The sequence below is a fragment of the Rhinopithecus roxellana genome, chromosome 1 (genome assembly GCF_007565055.1).
Source record: "Rhinopithecus roxellana isolate Shanxi Qingling chromosome 1, ASM756505v1, whole genome shotgun sequence".
Lineage (NCBI taxonomy): Eukaryota > Metazoa > Chordata > Mammalia > Primates > Cercopithecidae > Rhinopithecus > Rhinopithecus roxellana.
The window spans coordinates 159852863-159877290 of record NC_044549.1 but is presented as its reverse complement, the minus strand read 5'-3'; the positions used below and the strand labels follow the sequence as shown (position 1 = coordinate 159877290).

General features: G+C 34.0%; 1 protein-coding gene across 1 annotated transcript in view; it reads right to left on the bottom strand.

Annotated features, from left to right (window-relative positions):
- The window catches only part of RBMS3 (RNA binding motif single stranded interacting protein 3), a 546693-nt gene that overhangs the window by 86260 nt on the left and 436005 nt on the right, over positions 1-24428 (bottom strand). The window lies entirely within an intron of this gene.

Here is a 24428-nt window from a genome sequence, read left to right as displayed (position 1 = left end):
TTTGACCAATCCAGTTACTTCTTGTGTGAACCTCTGCCATTCATGGATGCAGAAATTTATTTTTTTAACACTCTTCAGATGTCATTAGTTCCCCCCAATGTGAATCCTACCTCTTCAATGTAGAATTGAATTAAAAAAAAAAAAAAAAGAAAACCCTTCTAAAAACGTTCCCTACACCCTTTTGCTGCTAGATATAGATTTGTGACTTCTGTTAATCAAAAGCACCTGCAAGGGAATTAGAGTTGAAAGACTAATAACAAATGAGCAAGGAATGTGACATCCATTTTGCTGGTGGGGTGGTGGAAAAGTAGCAAAATTTCAAAGTGTGCAGCAATGGCAGCAATTTCCTTACCAGAGCAGAGTGGAATGGTTTGGGGGACAGCAGTGACAGTGGTACCCCTTTGGTCACGTAACAGGGTATATATAGAATTGTATTGTGCAAGAATATTCAGCATTTATTTGCTATCAACTTTATCTGTTGCAAAGATTTCTTTTTCTATAGCAACTAAATGAAATAAAAGTGTATGTGAATTTTATTGTTTTTAATTTATTTTCAAAGGCAGATGGGGAGGGAAACCAAACTTATATCAAAAATAGTTCACTAAGATGTCTTTATTTTTCCTCACTGCTCCTTTAACAGAAACAAATAGGACTTTATGTCTACTAACTGGAATTCACTTTGAAATATTTATCATTATGCGACCTTGATGACACAGCATTTTTATATTACTTTACAAAACTTCTGTAAAAAAATAACATGGGGATGCAAATACATTGAAGAAACTTATTGCAAAAACACCTTTTCTGACCTCTCAACCTCCAGCTAAAATTATACTGATGTATTAAAGTTATCCAAGAGAAAATTATTCAGAACCAGTTTTTTTTTCCTGCCATTATTTTTTGCTAGCACTCCCTTCCTTTTCTCATAGATTATACATGGGATAGGCAAGGAAATGAATGGTCAGCAAAATCAGGCGATTTGACAACTGTTAGAGATTTTTAACATATACTTTTGCTTTATTGCATGCAAGAGCAAGCCTGAAGCCATCTGCCTACCAACCACACATCTTTCATTCCCATTATAGAGACAGAACCCCCCACTTCATCATTAAAACACAATCTTCAAAGGCACGTTGTTTTTGCTTATCCCTATTGTGACAGATGTTTTATATCTTCTATCCCCATGTGCTAGTTTATCTGTGACGGACTGCCCACTCTTTGCAGCCAGCTGTGGAAATAGCTCCATTGTCAACTGTGGTCACTCTCATTCCGTTCCTGTGACTTCACTGAAGACTACATCCAACAGCAAGAAAAACAAACAGCCCTGATCACTTCCTTGAAAACATATTCAGGGCAGGAGGTAGGCTGTCTCTAAACAAGCTCCCTTTATGATGTATGTTACAAGGGAGAGGCAATCTTATTTGAAACCCTCACGTGTCATCGAGTTAGCCAATGGAGGTAATCCCTAAATTAAGGAATAATGAAGCAATGGCATCTGTGGGCATGATTCAGGTGAAAACATCTCATTGATTCAGTACCACTTCAATTAGTTTGAGTATGCATCAATCATTTATTTTCTTTTCATTGTATAAAGTTCCCACGAGGAAATATTTACACCACCAGCTTATCCAACTTTTTGAAATACTGTGAAAAGACTATAACTATATTGTTTTAAACGGATAGACGATCAATGTGAATTCTCTGTGGTAGAATAATACCCTGATATTAGGATATATTTTTAGAAGCAAAAATTGATCTGTTTTTAAAGAAGTCTATCTTAGCTGGCTTGAAATTGATAAAGCAATACTTTTAGTAGTAAGAATTGTGTCAACTTGAAATATTGAGGGGGTACTCAAATTATAGTACATATGCCAAACTGTCTGCAATGTTATAGCCTTCATAGCTTTTTAAAAGATATTTTGGTACTGTACAGTGTTTAGAATAAAGAATATTCATTAATTCATTCATTCACGAATGCTGAGCTTCTATTATATCTTGCTGTGAAATAAATTAGAGTTAACTTATGGTTAAATAACTTTAACAAGCTATAATAGAGTCAGTTTCAAAAATGCAATATAAAGTAATCAAAGAGATTACAATTTTCCACAAAAGTAAACATCATTGGAGATGTCATGTCATTTTCCGTCTTTTTTTTAGTCTAAAATATTCACTGGGTGATGCTACTACCATTCAACTCCGAGAGTCACAGTTGAGTCCCAAGACTTGCATCTCCCACTGTAAGTTAAGGGACTGTCTATGTTGAGCAAGCCTGGATGTGTTGCTTCAGCAGGAGGCTCTGGGTCCCCAGGAATAAGCCTGAGATCACCGAGCATCAAGCTCAAAAACAGACTGTAGGAAGGAAATAGCTCTAAAATATGATGAAGACTTGTAGACACACCAAATCGTGTCTAAAAACGCGGCTCAAGTGTCATCTTAGTAATCAAGAACAAAAATACCTTTATGGAGACCCTGAAGTCTCAAGGCATGGATGGCTCGTCTCTGAAGAGTTGGCTGTAATTACATTTCGGTGATTCCTGTTGTTATCACAGCTCATTATGGGGAGAACCCTCTTTCTCCTTAGCTCTGAGCAATGCCAGTTTTCAACCCACTGGTTAATTAACTGGTAATATTTTAGTGTGTCATTCTTCCTGACAATTTTTCCTGTCCCCCCGCCACATGCTCCCCCGCCAACCCCAGCCCTGCCAAACAGTCTGTCAGTTGATAGTTTTTAGCATTTGCATGGCAATGGGATAGGAAATTCAGCTAACCCACATATTCTGAGTGGCTATTTTGACTATAGTGGGTATTTTATAAAGGGTTAAAAACACTAATCCAGGCACAGTGGCTTATGTCTATAATCCCAGCAATTTGGGAGGCCAAGGCAGGCAGATCACCTGAGGTCAGGAGTTCATGACCAGCCTGGCCAACATGGAGAAACCCCGTCTCTATAACAATACAAAATTAGTCAGGTGTGGTGGCGGGCACCTGTAACCCCAGCTATTTGGGAGGCTGAGGCAGGAGAATCACTTGAACCTGGGAGGCGGAGGTTGCAGTGAGCCAAGATTGCGCCACTGCACTGCAGCCTGGGCAACAAGAACGAAACTCTATCTCAAAATAACCACAACAACAACAACAACAACAACAACTCAAATTATAATTCCATGATTTCTTCATAGGCTAGACCCAACAAATATTAATATCCAATGTCCTCGGTGTAAGACCTTCCTTTTAAAATGTATTTTTTACACAGCACCCCCAAATGTACACAATTCAAACTTAGTTACAAATAATAAAACTTCCTTGGTTTATAATCATAGCTGAGGTTTTTTTTTTTTTTTTTTTTTTTTTTTTTTTTTGAGGCGAGTCTCGCTCTGTCGCCCAGGCTGGAGTGCAGTGGCGCGATCTTGGCTCACTGCAAGCTCCGCCTCCCGGGTTCACGCCATTCTCCTGCCTCAGCCTCTCGAGTAGCTGGGACTACAGGCGCCCGCCACCTCGCCCGGCTATTTTTTTGTAGTTTTAGTAGAGACGGGGTTTCACCATGTTAGCCAGGATGGTCTCGATTTCCTGACCTCGTGATCCGCCCACCTCGGCCTCCCAAAGTGCTGGGATTACAGGCGTGAGCCACTGAGCCCGGCCTGAGGTTTTTAAGATAATTATTTTATGTATTTTCATTGCAGGCCGTAATGAATCAGGAAATTGTTATTAAAGTTAAAAAAATTATATTCCAAGGATATATCCAAATATGAAATGATGATTTCACCCCATCCTAGTGATACAGCTATAGTGTGAACTCAGATGGGTAAATCATCTTTTTAGGATATTGTTTTTTGGATGAAGGTAGTAGTGTGCAAAAATTTCAGAGAAATAGAAAACTATTTTATTTACCTATGGCTTTGGAAAACAACAACAAAATGCGGTGCTTAGTTTGGCATTCTTTTAAACATTTACATTGTGAGGAACAATAATCATACTTTCCAATTTACTCATACTACAAAATTTCTAGTAGTCAAAGAATAAATGAGCTTCTCAGCTTTTCAGTTTATAGACACAAGAGGGGTAGGAAACCTGCTGGACAACTTCAAATGTCAAAACTTATCAGCACAAGTGAATGGCAATTCACATTTCCTTTTATTTGGTCTCAGTCACCTTTCTTGATCTGGTTTGATTATAAGCCCATGTGGCTAATTTTCAGCAGGTCTATGAGGACCTTGCTTCTTATTACTGACATGCATGACCTTTCCCTTGAGTCAGACCTCCAATAAGTAGTCATCGGTCAGTTTTTCCCTAAGTACTTAAAAAAAAAAAAAAAAAAAAAAAAAAAAAAGTAGAGAGATCAATAATGGAACAACTGGCTTTTCTAAAGGGTTCTGGAGTTAATACTCTAAAATCATATTATATCCACCATATTATTTCATAATTATTTTCCTTAAAATCTGGGTGTAGGAAGAAGCAAAGAGATCATCAGGTGAACAATGTGGGAGCAAAGTTTGTGAATGAAGTGACAGAAAAGTTGACAATGTACAATGCTGAAAACAACAGGAGCAGCTGTCTCAGGCAGTGACAGCATTATGCAACCAGGGCTGCATAATTTTATAGGAAAATGGAACCTGCAGCTAGAATTCCTGTCCCTTGAATGTAGTTCTAGGCAGGATTCCCTAGGACTACACCTTGAAGGCATCCCAGGTATTAAAACAGAAATTGTCCAAGATAGAGTGGTTATTAAACACATGTATGTTTTGGTTATAATTACTAAGAGACAAGGATTTACACTGAAAATGTAGAGGGACAGCTGACAAAAATTAAAACTGGGATTAGCAAATGGAGCAATGATTGACTTTACAAAGTTCACATGAAGCAAGCATATACACACCCGTATGAGATAGAAGTGAGGTCTGCATGCATTGAAGTTCCATAGCTCGAACAGCTGCATTTCTCCCCCAGGAAAGCTTAACTTCTCTATTTTCTTTTATGCGAAATTATTTTTCTGGCTCTTTATTTCATCTGTACATCTCTGACTTCCTGGAAAAGATGCTGTAGTCCCCCATGCCATGGATGGATAATTTGATATTGATATTATTTTTCAACGGGAATGGTCTGGTACCTATCTTTTTCTTTCATTTAGTGAGTCAGTAGCTGGTCAATAAAATCCACTGGATTTGTTCCTGTAGTGTTATAATGTCTGTGTTTAGCAAATTATTCTCAATGCCATTACATAAATGCAGGATTATAAGCAAAATTTCCTAAGTAGTTTTAAAATTTAATTAGAAAAAACTCTTTAAAAAAGAGTAGGAAATATTCCACCTTTATTAAAACTTGTTTTCTCATTTAAAAAATAATTGGAGCATATATAAAAAGAAAAAAGATAATACTTTCTGCTTGTTTTTATAACTGTTTTTAGTTTTACAAGTAGATAATATCTAATATAAGGAAAATGACAAAATATTATTACTTTAGAAGAAACTATTCATTTTGGGTTTGATTCAGAGTTCTTTGATCTTTTAGATTTAAGATGTAGGGTTTTGAAAAAAGTCTCCTCTTAAAAAAATTAAATAAAAATGTTGTATAATGCTCAAAATTAATTATATGCTGCAATAAACTATCTTATGTGTAGAAACTAAAAAGAATGTTAGCATATAGTTTTAGATACTTTCATATAATTTTCTCATAGCTATCTAATCTACTTTTTATAAAGTGCAGTGTCATTAATTTGATAACCTGAAATAGCACTACAATATTTATAATATTAAGTTGGGTCTTATTCAGTGATTACGAACATTAAAAATAAGGCATATTTACCTCAGACATATCACCCAGCATAACATAACTTTGAGACAAAAAGAATTAAATTATGGTACATTTGGATGCATGTGCCTGACAGAATCAAAGCTTTTAACTAACTTTAGGACAGAAAGAATTAAATTATGATACTATTTGGATGAACGTGCCTGTCAAAATCAAAGCTTTTAGCTAAATCATAAAACTCCTTTCCACTTAAGGGATAATGATACTATGGCTAAAATATTAAAAAATATCTTACTTCATATGCTAATGTAATTGGCATTAAAGGACATAGATAACATACTAATATTTTGTCTTTCATATACAGAAGAACCCAATCATAATTTTTTATTAATCTGCCAACTTGATTTACTCTAGGTTACATTATATAACCTGAGATATCAAAATTTAATGAAAAAATCAAACCAGATATAATGAAATAGAGTTGGTGTTAACTGAATTGAAACATGCCTGTCCCAGCTCTGCCACCAACTTGTGTGATATTAGTAATGTCAATTAACCTCTCTGAGTTTTACTTCCTTCATCCTTAAATACATTATCCTATTATATTCAGGTTTATCTTTTGTGATAGCATATATAATATTACATAATTGCCTCATGAAAAGACAGAGTGAAGGACTTCTCTGTACCCTGAATAAGTAGGACATTATTTCAAAGTATAGAAGACTCCAAACCCAAAAGACCAATGAACTTCTTGCTGATGCCTGGGATTTTCTAGAAGGTTCACAAACGTTTTGTTACAAAGTAATAGGAAAAATATTGCACACACTTAAGTCTACTGATAACCTCATTTACCCCAACATGCTAATAAGTAGATCAAATTTTTCAGGAGAAGTTTTGGGAGAAGCACCCACTATTAGTTTAGTGGGAGTTGACGGTTGTTTTATGCTTCCCATGACCCTCTCTAAGAGGATCCTAACAAATGCATGCACAAACACACGCATGAGATTAGAGTCCCATGAATCTTTGTTCAATAGAATGTATGGCCAATTTAATTTCTTATTCCTTAAAATACTGATTTGATTTATTTCTCTCTTTCCCAATACACTGGAAGTTTCATAAAGACAGGCACTATACATAATGTATACTCCAATTAAATTTCTGAACATGGTGCAGCACATATCTGGCACATAGTGGGTTCTCTTTAAATGTTGTCTAAATGCAAAAGCAAGAGAGAAAGAATGAACTTTTAGAACATCTAAGCGTCTTGAAGGAAGGATATCACCAAGTGGGAAGAAAAGATGTTGAAAATAATGGCTGGGGTTCTTAAAGACAAATCGCACCTGCTTGATATTTTTAGCAAAATCTGGCTCCAAATATTTAACATCATTTGCCACTGCATTTTTAGTTTTTAGATTATTTTTCCCCTGGTGGAAGATACATTCCATGAAGAGGGGATCTTTTTTTGGTTTGGTTTTGTATTCGAACTGAATACAGAACGGTAGTGCCTGGCCATAGCAAACACTCAAAAAATGTTTGTTGAATGAATAGAGGAATGAATTACTCTGGTTTCATTTTTCCAATAAGTCACTAACTTCAGCGCAATTTAACATTTTCAGTGCTAAGGGAAAAAACTGGCAAAGAATATGAACTTTTTCACTGCTGTCATTCTTCCAAGGTCCAGGCAACAGAAATGTTCTTGATTCTGCTGCAAACATTTCAGGAATTAATTAATTACATGATAATTATAATTTGCAGCTCTTTAAAATTCTTTCAGAGGATTTTTAAATACCTTGAGATTAATAAAATTTAAAACAAAATTTTCTTCCCCTAAGGAATCTTTAATTTTCAAATACGCATACATTTTTCTGGAAATACAACCCACATGTTTCTTATTCTCTTATAACATATATTTTTCTGGAAATACAACCCACATGTTTTTGGTTCTCCTTTTGCAGTATTCCATCACAATACTGGCTAGACTGATATGATAATTAACAGCCTGCCTTAGCACAAATACGTGCTTCCTCTGAACAGCCAATAAGTAAGTTTTCTAATAAAAGCAATACAAGGAATATCTAGCTGATTTCAGATTGACTCAAAATCCTAGTTCTAATGACTTTTAAACAATTCAAAATGGGGGAAAAAAGCATATTCTCTTTCATGGATATTCACTGGAGATTATTAAACTTAAATTAAAGAAGAGAAGATATAATTTAAGCAATAATGTGAGGTAATTTAGTAATTGTCTAATACACTGAATCTGTATAGCACCAAAAGTAAAAGGAGAGAGGGAAAGAGAGAAAGATTTATCAGAGAGTACAGGGATATGAGTAAAAGTAGATGGGCTTTCCTCCTTGCATAATTTGGACTCTGCTAGGAAACCAAAGCTGTAATCACAATTTATTTCATTTTCTAGGACAGTTATAAGATGAAATTGTGTGAGCCAGAACATTTCTCATCATATGCCTGACGATGTGTAATAGAAATGGACATGATCAAATGGTTGGACCATTCTGATTTACGTGGGACTGTCTATAACTTCCTAAGCAAGAGTGATTGCAGTAACAGGGCTGCCTTCTGAATTATTACAAATCAGAAACACAGGGAACACATCCCAGTCCATCTCAAGAGAAAAGACTAAAGCTACATGCTTTTGCGTTAGAAGTTTGTTCCAGGTGCAGAATTAAGTTTCTTGCTTCTTTGTTAGAATTACAAAAGTGAAAAAGTGGCAAATTCCTTGATACTGGTTCAGATGTCAGTAATTAGATAGCACAGATTAAAGGTTTATATTTGAAATGTTTAATCCTTTTGTATCACAGGTAATATTCCACTAAAAGGACCTCCTGCTGATTGTCTGTCAATGGATCCTCACTCTTGACAATTTCGGGCTGAACTTTATATTTAGAAAAAGACATGAAGGAAAGTTAAATCTTGGAGCCACAATCCAATTTGTAAACATTTGTCTGGAGATACGGTCATACTGTTATGGATTCTGAAAAAACTTACTTTAAACTTCTGCGATTTAAAATGTCAAAGAGAACAGAGAAAAAAACACTAACAAAAAGCATGTATAAAATATTTAGGGCATGGAAAAACCCCACAGGAAAACATGATGTTCTTCAACAATTTAGCTCTCACATCCCTCTTTTTCAAGTTGGCCATTTGAAACACACTGGAATTAGTGAGTCACTCTGAGCTCATACTTCTATGATCAGCAAAAGTGGTTCTCATTACCAGCATCAACCAGAACGTTAGAGAAAAATACGGTTTAAAGCCCTAAAGGCCAAAGATGGGATTATCCAAAAAAGCCTGAAATAATCTATTCTTGTCAATAAAGTAAAAGAAATGGATTGTTTTTAAGAAACACTCTATTCTAAAAGCAGTGGGAACCCTCCAGTGATAATAGTGTAGGGTTTATAAATCCCTACGTTCACAATGACTAACAATGAGATATATATATATCTAAACTATAGGATAAACAAAAAGGACTTTTAAAATTTTCTTAGAGGCTTGACAAAAGAGCTTATTGCTTTCTTGGTTTTTACTAGGCAGAGGCTTGTTGTTGTGCTTTTCAAATTTTGTTGTTCTTCCACTAGCTGGGCTAGTGGCTATGGAAGAAAGACAATTTATTTATTTTTTATTTTTTTATGCTTTTTGTTGTTGTTGTTGTTACACTTTGAGTTCTAGGATACATGTGCACAACGTGCAGGTTTGTTACATATGTATACCTGTGCCATGTTGGTGTGCTGCACCCATTAACTCGTCATTTATATTAGGTATATCTCCTAATGTTATCCCTCCCCCCTGCCCCCTTCCCACAATAAGGCCCCAGTGTGTGATGTTCCCCTTCCGGTGTCCAAGTCATCTCATTGTTCAACTCCCACCTATGAGTGAGAACATGCGGTGTTTGGTTTCCTGTTCCTGCTATAATTTGCTGAGAATGATGGTTTCCAGCTGCATCCATGTCCCTACAAAGGACACAAACTCATCCTTTTTTATGGCTGCATAGTATTCCATGGTGTATATGTGCCACATTTTCTTAATCTAGTCTGTCACTGATGGACATTTGGGTTGATTCCAAGTCTTTGCTATTGTGAATAGTGCCGCAATAAACATACCTGTGCATGTGTCTTTATAGCAGCATGATTTATAATCCTTTGGGTATATACCCAGTAATTGGATTGCTGGGTCAAATGGTATTTCTAGTTCTAGATCCTTGAGGGATCACCACACTATCTTCCACAATGGTTGAACTAGTTTACAGTCCCACCAACAGTGTAAAAGTGTTCCTATTTCTCCACATCCTCTCTAGCACCTGTTGTTTCCTGACTTTTTAATGATTGCCATTCTAACTGGCATGAGATGGTATCTCATTGTGGTTTTGATTTGCATTTCTCTGATGGCCAGTGATGATGAGCATTTTTTTGTGTGTCTGTTGGCTGCGTAAATGTCTTAGAAGAAAGACAATTTAATTAAAAAAAAAGTTTTCCTGAAATGTTATGCAAAATGGAAATGAAACAGCTTTTCATGGATATACAGGACAGTTTCTGAAACCTTTACATCAACTGCTAGACCTCATTGGGGGCTCCTAAGATTTCTTCTAATTTGAAGTATCTATCTCTATTTCCTTATCACTGTGGTCAGTTCCCTAAGAGGAAACATCAAGTGCATATACATTTGATTAATTCAAAAAGACATATGTAATACAATACATAATTAGCCATAACATTATAGGTATAAGAAAAAGGATAATTGGGTTGCTAAACAACCTTGTTTATAAGGGGCATATGCAAGCATTTAATTTAGTACATATAAGACTAGTAAATTTAAGGTAACCTCATATGCACAATATTTTACATTTTTAAGTCTAAGAGCTATTGCATAGATCAAGCATGGTAATTACTATGAAAAGTAAGCGAATTGCTAGAAACCTCATCTGTTCTCTCCAACCGGAATAAGTGACTCATGAGTCTATTACTACCTTTCTTGGGTGGCAAACCTGTATTTCGAGGTACATATTGGAAATCTTTATCTGGCCTTGAAAAGTCAACATGCCCAAAAGGAACTACATATCCCTGATCCTGAACTTATGCCTTCTTTTACGCATCCTAATTCAGTTTAATGACATCACTTTCTACCTAGCCACCTAGGCTAAAATTTCCTAGAGTCAGTTTTGACCCATGCATCCACCATATTCTCTTCCTTTCTAAATAATACCACAAATCTCAACAGTGTTCAGTCTTTAAATGTAACCCTGAATAACCTCATATAAACACACATTTGTATTACATGTATATGTCAGTCTTTTGATTAAATAATATTTATAATATAGGCCAGCTTTCAGCATATATGGACAGTAATGTGTATGTAGCATCCATCAATCATTCATCAGTTCATGCCATGTATAATATAAACTCTTCCTTGAAATAAATTTCATATATGTATCTCAGAAAGTTAGTTTATTTTGGAGTGTGATATCCGAATCTGAGTATTTATACATGTATCGTGTAACACAAACTTGGAAGCATAATGATTTTTCAGTATTGATTGAAAATACTTAGAGATACAAGACAAAGAAGATAAAAGCCTTTATTAGAGAGTAAAATTGATTTTTAACATACAATATTGTTATGCAGAAATGGTTCTAATGTGTATTGATTAAGAACCTTTTAAGGACAACTCTTTGATAAAAGGTTTCTTTCTCAATAGAAGTTTTAAGGTTATTATTCAGAACCCAAGTTGATAATTAGCTTGATTTTCTCTGTGCTAAATAAGAAAATAAAGCCAAGAGCACAGTGTTCTTTTTAACATAGATGAGGACTAATCCTCTTTCTTGGAATTTGCTTTCAGTTTTCTCAGCTTGTTTCTACTATTTCTCCTCAATTATGTGCAATGAATTTATACTTATGTTAAGTGATATAAAAGGGAACAAGTACCACTCTAATTTGTAAAATATTATACATAAACAGTGTGATGCCAACTGAACTATTTGTGTGTCTTCCTAGGTCAGCAGAAAGATGTTTTCTCTGCTGATGATGTAGTTTTTCTGTCATTTCTCAAGTGCAGATTTCAGAGTCAGCTGAACATATTGAGTAATTACTGTAAGATAGAGTGGTTTGATATCAGCTTTATCTGATGCTGAATCATCAATTTATGCAGACACTTTTAAATTCTCATGGTCCACATCAAATAGTTCTATTCTATCAGTTCCGTTTGCTACCATGGAGTACATTTTACACCTGACTCATCTTGGCAAGTGCATCAGCGTCTAGTGCTGCTAAAAGCATGAGCACTTTATGAGCCACCTAGTGATGATAGCCAAGAAGTCTTATGCCTGCCCTCAATATTTTAGGTGAAATTTGCCTCTCAAGCACCCAACAACACAGAACTACTAGATCCCAATTGTGTACATGGTTGGGCTCCTGTGAGAGCTTTGAAGACATTTATTAAGGAAAATTCTGGCACAAACTAAACAATCTTGCCATCTTTTCCATGAGAGGTAAAATAGCCTGTACCTAGATGTTACTATAAATCAGATGGTATCAATTTAATAACATCCTGACTCAGACTAAATAAATTTAAACACCAAAAAAGCCACATGTCAGCCAATTGGATTTACTGAGTCATTCTTATATCAAGATAGGTCATAAGAAACTTACATACCTGAAGAATATTAATTTAGTTGCCCTATACATTTCTTCACAAAATTGAAAGTTAACATGTGCTTGGCTTTTATTGAGAGTTAATAGAAGAAATGTCTACAAGAAAATGTTTCTCTCTACAGATGTAACTGCAAATTAAGACATTACACTGAATAACACAGTTGTTTCAGCTGACATAAACAAATCTGCAACTGAAAAGGAATTAGAATACTACATTATGAACATAAGAGAACTTTTCCTAAATTGTTTTTAACAAACCTACTTACTGGCAGTGACAAGATTTAACGATCAAACTTACAAAGACAAATTTAATATTAGCATCATTTTCCCTAGTAAGTTGGGTTTGGTTTCAGAGAAGATGCACGTCTTTAATTTCCACAGAAACCTTTGTCAGTATCCTTGTCTAACAACAGGAAGCTTGTGTCTTAATATTTGCCAATGCAGAAATAGTCTATAAAGTGTAACCTATTCTCAAATATTGATTTAGAACAAAATAAAAAGGGAAAAATATTGTGAACTATATGGAATAAACTCTCAAATAATAAAATTATACTGTAGTTGGGAAAGAAGAACTAGTAGCATGTCCCAGGATATCTATTACCTATATTCTCTCTGTCTGACCATCCATCCATCCATCCATCCACACATCCCTGTATCCATCCTTCCCTCCATCCATTCATCCACCACCTATCCACCCATTCTATCTATCTATCTATCTATCTATCTATCTATCTATCTATCTATCTATCTATCTATCTATCTGTCTATCTATCTATCTGTCTATCATGTATGTATTTCTTTATTTTTCTATCATGTGACTATAATCTGGTGAACTTGCTTTACTTGTGTGATCAATAAATTATCTCTGAAAATTATTCCCAAAGGAGAAATTTTTAAAATGTCCCAGTCTAAGATGGCATCAATGGAAAAGGCCTCCCAAAGTAATTTCATTGCATGGAGAAAAGAAACTCATGTAGACATATAAGTTCCAGTATTTTTTTCTTAGAGTCTCTATCATCTTACTTTATTGTTTGAATAACTTAGCAATGAAGCATTTGTTGACAGTCAAATGATGAGACACTAAGCATTCTTGGGGTTCTGAGGAGAGCAGCAATCTCACTTTCACCTGGGGTATTCAGAGAATTAGAACTAATTAGCCTTGTGTACAGGCTATAATGATTACTTTATGATACCCAAGTAATATCAATAACATTCCCTGCATATTACACTCAACTCTGAGTGAAGAGCTTGTGAAAGGGCACATTGGATATTGGTGAGGAGACTTTGCCAAGAGATGCAAGCAGATCTCTAGGAGAAGATGCCATGTTTAATGGAATATAGGACAACAGCCCTAATTCATGAATAAGTGATACTTTCTGTGGCAGAACTGTTGAAGGGCACACAAATGTCATGCATATGCCCCTGTGTTAGAGGCACCTGGTAGCCTGTAAAAATACCTTGCTTTCTCTTAGATGTTCACCAGCTGCAGCACATGGTGGATAGGACCAAAACCATGCCTACAATCTACTGTTCACTTTGCTCAGAGCACCCTTCCCTCCTGACACCCAACACTTGCTGGTCTAAAAAATTCCTCTTTATTTTTCAAAACCAAGTTCAGGAGTTACCTCCTCTGTGAAGCCTTGTTCTTATTCCTCTACTCCTTCCACAATGAGTAACTTCATCCTCTTTACTGCTTATAGACTTGTACATACCTTAATTGTTAACCGTAGATGAACATATTAGAATTATTTGTTTTCTGACAGAGAGTCTTATTGGGAGGAAAACCAATTGTTCTAAAACAGGGAGAAAAATGTAAGTTTAATTCCTATCTTTGGTAAGTTTCTTCTTAGGCAGTAGAAAAGTTTAAAGGCACTTTACTTGTATTTGTGTTATCATTTTGAAAAATATAACTCTAAACTACATAATTCTTTAAGGAAACCTGATTATACACACCATACACAAACACACACACGAAAATTATATACATGTACCTATACATATATATGTATACATATAGTTTTTCCCTTTCCATTAACTACTTCCCTCCCTTGTACACCCTAATTAGTTGACCTATGAAACTCAAGCCTCAAGCTAATCAACACCATTAACCACGATCCTAAATTGCAGACATAGCACCTAGGTAGAAATGACTAGGTTCTCTAGAACTAATCTAGCGAAGTCAAAATTCAGAGTAAAATAAAGTATCCCAATGACATACTGCAGTAAGAAATCAAAAATAGTACCTTTTGATATTTGAGAATACTCTCAATATTTGAACCCATTTATGATCATCTATTTAATGAATACCCAAATACTTCACATAACTGTTAAAAGTTTTAAATATATTTGGACATTTTGTTCCAATGTGCGATGAAAGAACAAATAGTTCCATGGACTATCTGTACTCTCATCCTAAATCCTTCAGTGATTTCCATGAGTAGTTTCTGTTACCCTGGTAACATTTATAAAATAAATGATTTACCCTACCTCTATATGATTGTGTTGCCCTGGTAACTTGCTGTTCTCTAGAAAGTCTGACAGGGACTTTATTTTAGCTGCATATTTTCTTCTTTTAGGAAATAAGAATTTAATAGATTGGATATTTAACATTATTTCTATTTGAATTATATTTAATATGTTAAATAGCTATTAAGGAAGTAATGTCATCTACATCTTTACAAAGGAACTGGCAAAGCAGTGATACTCTGCTTTACTAATGATGAAGTAATGAAGAAATTCTAAATACTATCCAAAGACACATTGGAGATCATGTAGGATTGAAATTTTGCTTCTTAGCAGCTGTCAGTTGTGTCATGTCAAGAATGCTGTGCCTGCCATTCTAAAAAGTAATACATTGTATATTGAGCTATTCTTTCATTTTAAAGGTTGTTAGTAAAATAACATAAAACCACATGCAGAAAGATAAGTCACATGCACACATACCACACACATGCACCCGTATACTCCCATAGTAACAGAGCTAGAATACTTCAGTTGGGGCAATTTTTATGTTACTGGGTATGGAAACAGTGGCCATCTATTAACAGATGCATCCCTATGTACTCTGGAGATGTGTTGGTGCCTAGCACTTGGCAGCTTCCAACCGCCATATCTGAGAATTTAAAAAATGTATTAAAGCATATTTTTGTATTTCAAAAGATTCTAGACTCACCACTGCCCCTAGACACTCCTGTGCTTAGGACGCAGGGATCTCAGACAGCAGGAAGCTTTCAGGAACTCTACTTGGAAGATAAACATTACCTCCAAAATTATTTAGGAATATAAAATGACTTCATATACAAAGACTTTGCATAATGGCATTTCATAACGTGGCAGAGTTTATTTTTTCTATTTATAATTGATTCATACATTACTCCATTGCATATTATTACTTTTACACACACATCAGTGACATAACTTACTCTTTCTGTTTTACATTTTTCAAAGTAAACCTAAATTCTAAACAATAGTACTGGGTTTGTCAAGCTAATAAAAAATGTGTAGGAAAGTCTGCCAGATTTGACTGCATGAAAGTTGTACTTCAATACATAGCAATTTAACTTTCCAACCAAATATTTCCCTCATTCTCTAATATAAACATTTCACTTAAGGCAGGCTATTTGCCTCCCACTGTAGTCCCCTTTGAAATAACTTGAGACTCTCCTCCCATACTTTTTGTGGATTATTTTCACTTAAGATGTTCTCCTTTTTACATTTTAGCCCCACAAACATCACTCATCCTTTAAGGTCATGTTTCTGTCATTGTTCTTCCCTGTTCTTAACTGTTCACAGAGGCTTCTTCATTTTTAAGGTTACATAATTACCAAAATTTTGACAAATTTTCAACTGTACCTTTTCAATTAAATTATCCTGAGCATATAATGTTTTTCTACAATTATATTGCAAGTCTTGAGGACAAATTATTTCTTGTTTTCTCTCCTCCATTTCCAACAATATCTAGAAAAATATCATACACATATTTGACACTCAAGAATATTTGTTTTTATTATTTGTTGATTTTTTTTTTATTGAACCCAAGTTTCTCAATTTTATAAGATGAGGAGTCAAAGATTGGTATAGCTAGGGGACAAGGGGAAGAAAGACTGAATCAAGTGAGCATGTGAGGAAAACAGTCCTCACGTTTTATGACAATGAAGGGCATTGAAAATTCTATACATTCTTAAAAATTACAAATTATTGATTTACAACTTGCCCATACCTAACAATTCCTTATTAGGCAGTTGGCAACTGATTATTTTTACTTGTACTATGTTTAACTTAAGAACTATATGACCTATGATCTAAATATCAACAACTAGTCATGGAGCAAAAGATAATGCTAATTTTGTTAAGACCATGGCATTTCACAATCCAATTGATTTGATCATTCAACAACATGACTATCAACTATGCAACAATCAGATAGAGTTCTTCATGATCATACATGGTATTAACACATGCTTTTTTTTTTTTTTTTTTTTGAGACAGAGTCTTGTTCTGTTGCTCAGGCTGGAGTATGGTGGTGTGATCTTGGCTTACTGTAGCCTTGAGCTTCTAGCGTCAAACAATCCTCCCACCTCAACTTCCCAAGTAGCTGGGACTAAAGGCATGCACCACCACGCCTGGTTAATTTTTTGTATTTTTTGTAGAGACAGGGTTTTGCCATGTTGCCCAAGTTGGTCTTAAACTCCCGAGCTCAAGCAATCTGCCTGCCTTGGCCTCTCCAAGTGCTGGGGTTAGTCTTGAGTCACCACACCGGGCCAATCTTAACAAATTCTTAAATAGATTATAAAGTTTTAGTCTCCTGAGAACATGTCTGACTGGAGTAATAGATTATTTTTTAAACTGGATTTGGTAAAATAAATGCATCTCTTTCCCAAAACTAAGATAGTCTTGCGTATGAAGATTTTATAATCTTCAAAAAGAGATTTTTTCAATGCTACTTAAAATTTTTCTGTAACTAGAGAAAAAGGAATTATTCCAAATTAATTTTATGAAAGCTTTGTTAATTGAATATTCAAACCTGACAAAAATGGCTTACTAATTTTATTAATAAAAACTGATGCCAAAATAATAAACTATTAACAAGTATAATCCAGAAGTATATTTTTAAGAGGGATATATCATAACCAAATGGAGTTGATGGCAGAATGATTCTACCTTAGGGAAATATTAAAAATTATAATACAATTAATTACAATATATTAATACAATAAAATTGGCAAAAGAAAATAATATCGATAGTTTCAAAAAAAACTTTAAGTTCAACATCTATACCTGAATTAAAAAGTAATTCATAGTGGCATTTCCATTATGATAAGAAATAAGTCAAAGGATACATTCCAAAGCCATTTGGCCAGAAAATGAATTATGAAATATAAATATTTAAAATCAGGTACAAAATTATATTATTTTAGATGACCTGGAAAAGCTGAGAATGAATTGAATATTCTATTGAAAACAATGAAGGAATTCAGAAAGATAGCTGGTTATAAAAATGGTTTCATATATGAGATAGAAGAAAAGGATAAACAGCATCATGAAGAATCAACCAAATATTTCACAATAGTGGGATACTTGGTAGGTCAGCTAACCACGAACAGGAGGGGGAAAAAGACTGCCAGATTAAAAGAGCCTTAAATGACCCAATAACCAAATATAACATGTGGTCACTGATTGCTTCCTGGATTGGGTAAACCAGTATAAATAACATTTTTACTCAATTGGGAAAATTTGATTAGAGATGATAAAAAATTTCTCAACTGAGAAAAATGGAAAATATTCACTGAAAATAGCACATATTATATGATATCATTTGACTGATATCATTGTGGTAAATGGTATATACACATACATGTGATATATATATAAAGGGTATATTGTGTGCATGTGTGTTGGTAGATGTAGATAAGTTGGTAGATATTGATATAAATACAGAAAAACATCTGGAAACATATAACATTAGATATTAACTGCAGTAATCTTTCGGTAAGAGGAAATGGGTATTTTATATGCATATTTTAACTTATGTATATATTCTAAATTTCAGCAATACTTTTGAACAATAGATTTTTTAAATTAAATGATTAAATGAATAAAACTAGTATGTACATTTTTATACAGCAAAGTGATCAATGAGGAAATATATTAAATATTTATAATTACCATGCTGAAGAACATTTATTTCATGTGTTAGAAAATTTACACATTAGAAATAAGTTTTGTGTCCTCATGAATGGATTAATGTTGCCATGGAATTAGATTTGTGGGAATAGCTTTGTTATAAAAGGAAGCTCTCCCTGGCTTTCTTGTTTTTGCCTTCTTGCCAGGTGATGTCTTCTGCCATGTTATGACATAACAAGATGGCCCTCACTGGCTGCCTATGTCAAGCTCTTGGACTTTTCATCCTCCAGAATTGTGAGCTATATAAACTTATTTTCTTTATAAATTACAGTCTGTGTTATTTTGTTATAGCCACAGCAAAAAACTAAGACATATAATAATAAAAACACTAAGATGCCAAAGAAAACATTAAACAATGTCTAGAACATATATGGAGGAAACCTGATACTCTATTAAGTGATCCAAAATACATAAAATAATTCTTGGGTAGATGAAAAGTTCTTTTTCTTGTATAGAAAAATTCGGTGTTGTAAATATGTCATATTCTTAAATTTCTCATAAGTCAATATGTAATTTGAAATTTTAGTACATTTTTAACTTGATACAATGCATTAAAGTTCATCTGAAAATGTAAAGGAGCTAGAAAAATTTTTTAGAAACAATTAAAAAAAGAATTGTGGACATGTCCTATCAGTTTATAAGGCAAGCTTCCCCAACATGCAGCCCACAACGGCTTTGAATGTGACCCCACACACTCAAATTAAAATATTATAAGATTTGTTTTATTTTATTTTATTTTTTAGCTCAACAGGTATCATTAATGTTAGTGTATTTTATGTGTGGCCTAAGACAATTTTTCTTCCACTGTGGTCCAGGGAAGACAAAATATTGGACACCCCTGATTAAGGTATTGTAAGTTATAGTAATCAAAATACAGTGATGGTCAAAATAAATAGATAAGCAGGACAGAATAGAGTTTGGAAACAGACCCAAAGATAAAAATATTTCATTATGTGATAAATATTGGCATAAAATTTATATCAGAGGAGGAAATATAGATGGCTTATTTGGTAAAATGTGTTATGTAATTGGTTATACATTTGGGGGAAATAAACATGAAACTTTGGATCTTAATCTCATCTCATGCTATAAAAGAAACTTCAAAAGACACAACATTTTTAAGCAAAATTTACTATAAACACAGTAAGAAAACATATGGCATTTTAAATCTATAGTAATTAAGGTATTTTGCATGGAATACAGATGCTCTAAAGCAGGGGTTGTCAAAATATAGTCTGTGGGTCAAATGTGGCCATACCTATTTCTGTAAATAAAGTTTTATTGGAACTCAAGCCACACCCATTAATTATGTATTGTCTATGGATGCTTTCACAATAAACCATAGAATTGAGTAGGGGTGACACAGACCATATAGCTCAGAAAACAGAACATATTTACTGTTTGGCTTTTTACAGAAAAAGTTTGCTGACCCTTGTTCTAAAAGAAAGACTGATACATTTGAATACATAAATACCAAAAATCTGCATGGCAAATACTATACAATTAAAATTTAAACTGAGAAAATATTTAAACTATCTATGGCACTGTAAACTTACTAATTGTAATAAGATCTTTTATAAATAAGAAAAGATCAATACCTCAAAAGAAAACTAAGCAAAGCAAACCAACTTGAAGTTCAGAAATAAAGATAATAAAACCAGTCAATAAGCATGTGAAAATCAACTCAACTCATAGGATTCAGAAATGAAAGTAAAATATCAGTGAGACATTTACCACATTAACAAAATGTCTAAAACTTGAGATCACTTGCTTTTAATTGAGGTTATGGAGAAAAAGAAACTGCTATCTAAAATGCAGTTTGACAATAATATATATCAAATTTTAAAATGTAAATATCTTTTGTGTCAGCAACTTATCTGATAGATGTTTTCTCACTAGGGTGTAATATTACAGTCTTGAGTTTTCAAGAAATTACACCTTTTGCTGCATTTATACAATAGTGGATAATGGAGCTATTATCAAAATTGATATATATCTATATGAGACTCACATTTATTGACATCCAGATCATTTTATTATTGAGGAAAAATAAAGCAAATTATAATACAATATTTGTAGAATAATATTGTTTCTATATTAAAAATACACATTTACACACATGCAAATATATACTTTCATATGCATATAAAATTGACTGGATAGAAATAGCTGATTTTGTTGACAAGGTTTATTTCTGGAGAATAGAAATGATGAATGGAGGGATCATCCATTTCCTAGGAGGAAAATCTTTTATACTCTATACACTTCCTTTGAATTATAAGCTTTGCATTTCATTGTTTAAAGTTATTTTACTAAAGTCGCCTGAGATTATATTTAAAAAATTACTGTAAAATTTTGAAGTTATATTTAACAATAGCAAAGCCAGGACTATTTTCTACAGTAATTAGGGCAAATTTGGTGATAATGCCTTCTCAAAACACACACCTACAAATTTGAAGGACAAAACTCTAAAACTAGCCCTTAGGCCTTACATGTTTAAGGGCAAAGAATGACTAAATTAAGTATTCTGGGTTTCTTAAACAGTCTGGTTGTAGAGAAGCAGTTTACATTTGCTCTTTAGTTGAAAAATCAGGGTTTATTAATCATAACAATTACAATTTTTTATTTGCTTGCAACTTTTTCTGCCATTTGTTGCCATGGCAACAAATCATGTATTGATTCAATAAGGGCATCCTGCATTTCTTAGAATACTGTAATTAGATAACCAATTTGTAATTAAGTCAAAATGAAAACTGACCTTTCTCCTTCAGATGATATAACACTAACCATATCAAGAACAGAAGATTTATGCTTCAAATGAACTTAAATAAAGTTTAAGAAAGTGGAACATTGCTTCCTCTTGAAAACTATCATCTTTTCTCCTTGTCAGTAATACAGACGTAACAAAATATCCAAGGTATTGGAACACAGGAATTTCAATTGTGCATTCATATGACATTCCAATGTAACATACTGCTCTATAGAGTAGATATTTGGTGCAATCCATCAACTATTAAAATTCTGTCAGTGCAGTGGTGAGATTTCAGCATGCAGTCTGTGCTGAGAAGCAGAAACAAATAACCAACTACACTGACAAAGTCAGCATTTTTACTTCTTCTCAGCAAAAAGGGAATTCCTAATTTAGTCTAACAGTGCTGTCTTCTCAGAGTCTGTTCAGGTGAACAACAAAAGGCAAACAGAAATGCTCTTACTTCCCTACATGGGGTGTGACAACTTTCCAGGAGATCCAATAAGTTCTCAGGGTCCAATAAAAGAAATTTCTTTTCTTTCCAAAACACCAGAATTATAATCCATGCAAGGAGATGTCTATCCTTTCTTCCCACAGTATTTGTTTCTAAATCTATAAGCACATTACTTAGAAAATTAAATGTCCAAAGAAACAAACTTAAATGGTAAACTGTAGAAATGATATGCTTATGTTTTCTGTTCTTCTTTCATGCCTCTACTGTTCCCTTTCGTTCTCTGTGCCATTTCATTTCTCTCTTACCAATTGTTACCCCTCCAGTTTACGCATTCATCCTCCCTAGCAAAGAGATCAAGTACATTGTGCTGTGTTTTAGAACTTTAAGGAAGCATTGTTTTCAAATACAAACCAGATTGAGAAATTAGAGCCCTTCAAGTCAAGCCTGAGAGAGAACCCAAAGGGCTTCTAACCTAGGCAATACATCTTCAACTCAGGAGTCAGTATATGTGCTTGGTGATAGGGGAGGTATATTCCTGTACAATAAAACCTCATGCATGAAATTATCATAAAGTGAGGAAAGAGAAAATGTGATAGAGAAGAAAACTTGTAAGCAAATTGGAATTATGGGCAATATATTTGAGACATAGATTTTGACACCTTGAATTTATTTGTAAAGTAGTCTCCAGTTACTGAAAAAATGAGATTCTCAATGGGCATTTTTTTTTTTTAAGTTTTAGGTGTTGAATCTTTAGAAAGTAAGTGAAATAAGTACAAATGTAAGCAATTTGTCTTGTTTATAGCCACAGAGTCTCTCTCCACCAAAGTCATTAGCAAAGTAAGGTAATTAGCACTATGAATGTGGTAGAAGTAGATGATTCTCAACAAAGTTGCTTATTTTCAACTTTCTGCTTATAACAGCACTCATTTGATAAAATTGGGATAATTTAAAGCATAACGAGAAGTTTACTAATATAATTAGATAATTATTGAGTGTTTGCTCTTTATCAGAAATTATTTTAAGAGCTTTAATGCCTTATTTAATTTAATGAACAAAAGATAATTATTTATGTATTATTATGTTCATGTTACACATGAGAAAACTGTCTCAGAAAGTTTACCTAAATAACTCAGTACCCCCTTGCTAAGAAGGGTTTCCTATCCTAATGAGCTCAAGCAAGAATCCATGCTCTTAATCGTCAAGTTCCTCATTAATTCTTCTCAGATTCAGGTTTTTTGATTTGTAGTCTAAGATGGCTGAAATATTTTTATATTTTAGTATCATAGGGTGATTTACCCTCACTTTGATGATAAAATTAAAGCCAGTTGGGTAAAGTTACTTATGTAATATGGACAGCCAACAAGATTATTACAGGGCAATGATTGATGGTACAAACTCTGTGTTTCCATGACACTGTTTAGCCCTTTTCTCCATCTAAAAGATAGCAAAGTAGTGGGTGGCCCAGTCACTTCTATTTTTCCAGGAATCCACCCCAGCCATAAACATTACATTTAAACCTAGTGGCCTAAGCTCAAGCATAATGCATAATCTAGTCATGGGAAGAGATATGATATCAGCTCTGAGTAGTAGCCACAGCAAGGAAAATCTAAAGGGACAAATTAAAGTACACACACATGCACACACACACTAATGATACACGCACAGAAATAATACATGCAAACACGAGGCTGAAGCTGTACTGGGGTGCAAAAGGAGGTGTTTGAAAAACTTTGTAAAAGTCCTGAGTGACAGCTGAAATAAAGTTCCATACAACCATCTTCCCTGCCCCTAATAGATCTAGAAGTACTGAAGAATCTCACATAGTGTGATATCTGGTAAAATACTCAGATTTTGCCAGATGTGCACTCATTTTGGCCACAAAGAGATGATATTAAAACTCAATAAGAGGGCTAAGTTAGCATTAGTGCTTTATGGATGAACACATTTTTTAGAAGGTGGTTGTTTCCTTCCAGAAAGTCTCCTCTTGAGAACTTGGCAGAACTTCTTTCCTTCTCCTCTCTTGGCTTAGTCTTTGCTATCCTATGTATTGCTTTGGCAGCACATACTGAATTTTACCTTATGACTTGGACAGAAAAGTGTAGCCTGGATTTGTTGCATATTGGTATAATTTATAGAACATAGACTAGATGAACTCAGAAAGCCCTCAAGGTGTATAAATAACGGTAAATAAAGGGCTTAGCAAAATATGCTACAAAGTTCTGCTGTGGTAAACTACATATATTTTATTCTTTAAATAAAAAACTATCAATATGTTTGGAGCAACATGAAAAGTTCCTTATTTAAAAAAAATAAAATGGACACAGCTCAAATATGAAAGCCAGATTTTCTAATTTTTTGAGTCCAGGAAATGAATGCCTGTGTGTTTAGCTCCCTGGTCTTTACTATATACTAACTTATTTACATTTATCTTCTAAAGGGGTTAAAATTTAGCACTGCTTCTTCCTTGTATAATGAACATGTGCAATAATAATGAGGACAATGATAATAATACTGCACAGCATGTATACTTTTTTACATTGTCTTTATATATGATCTCTCATTTGATCCTCACAAAAGCACTATAAGGTATATAGTGTCAGAAAAGGAAACAAATGCACAGAGAGCATACCCAGAAGAT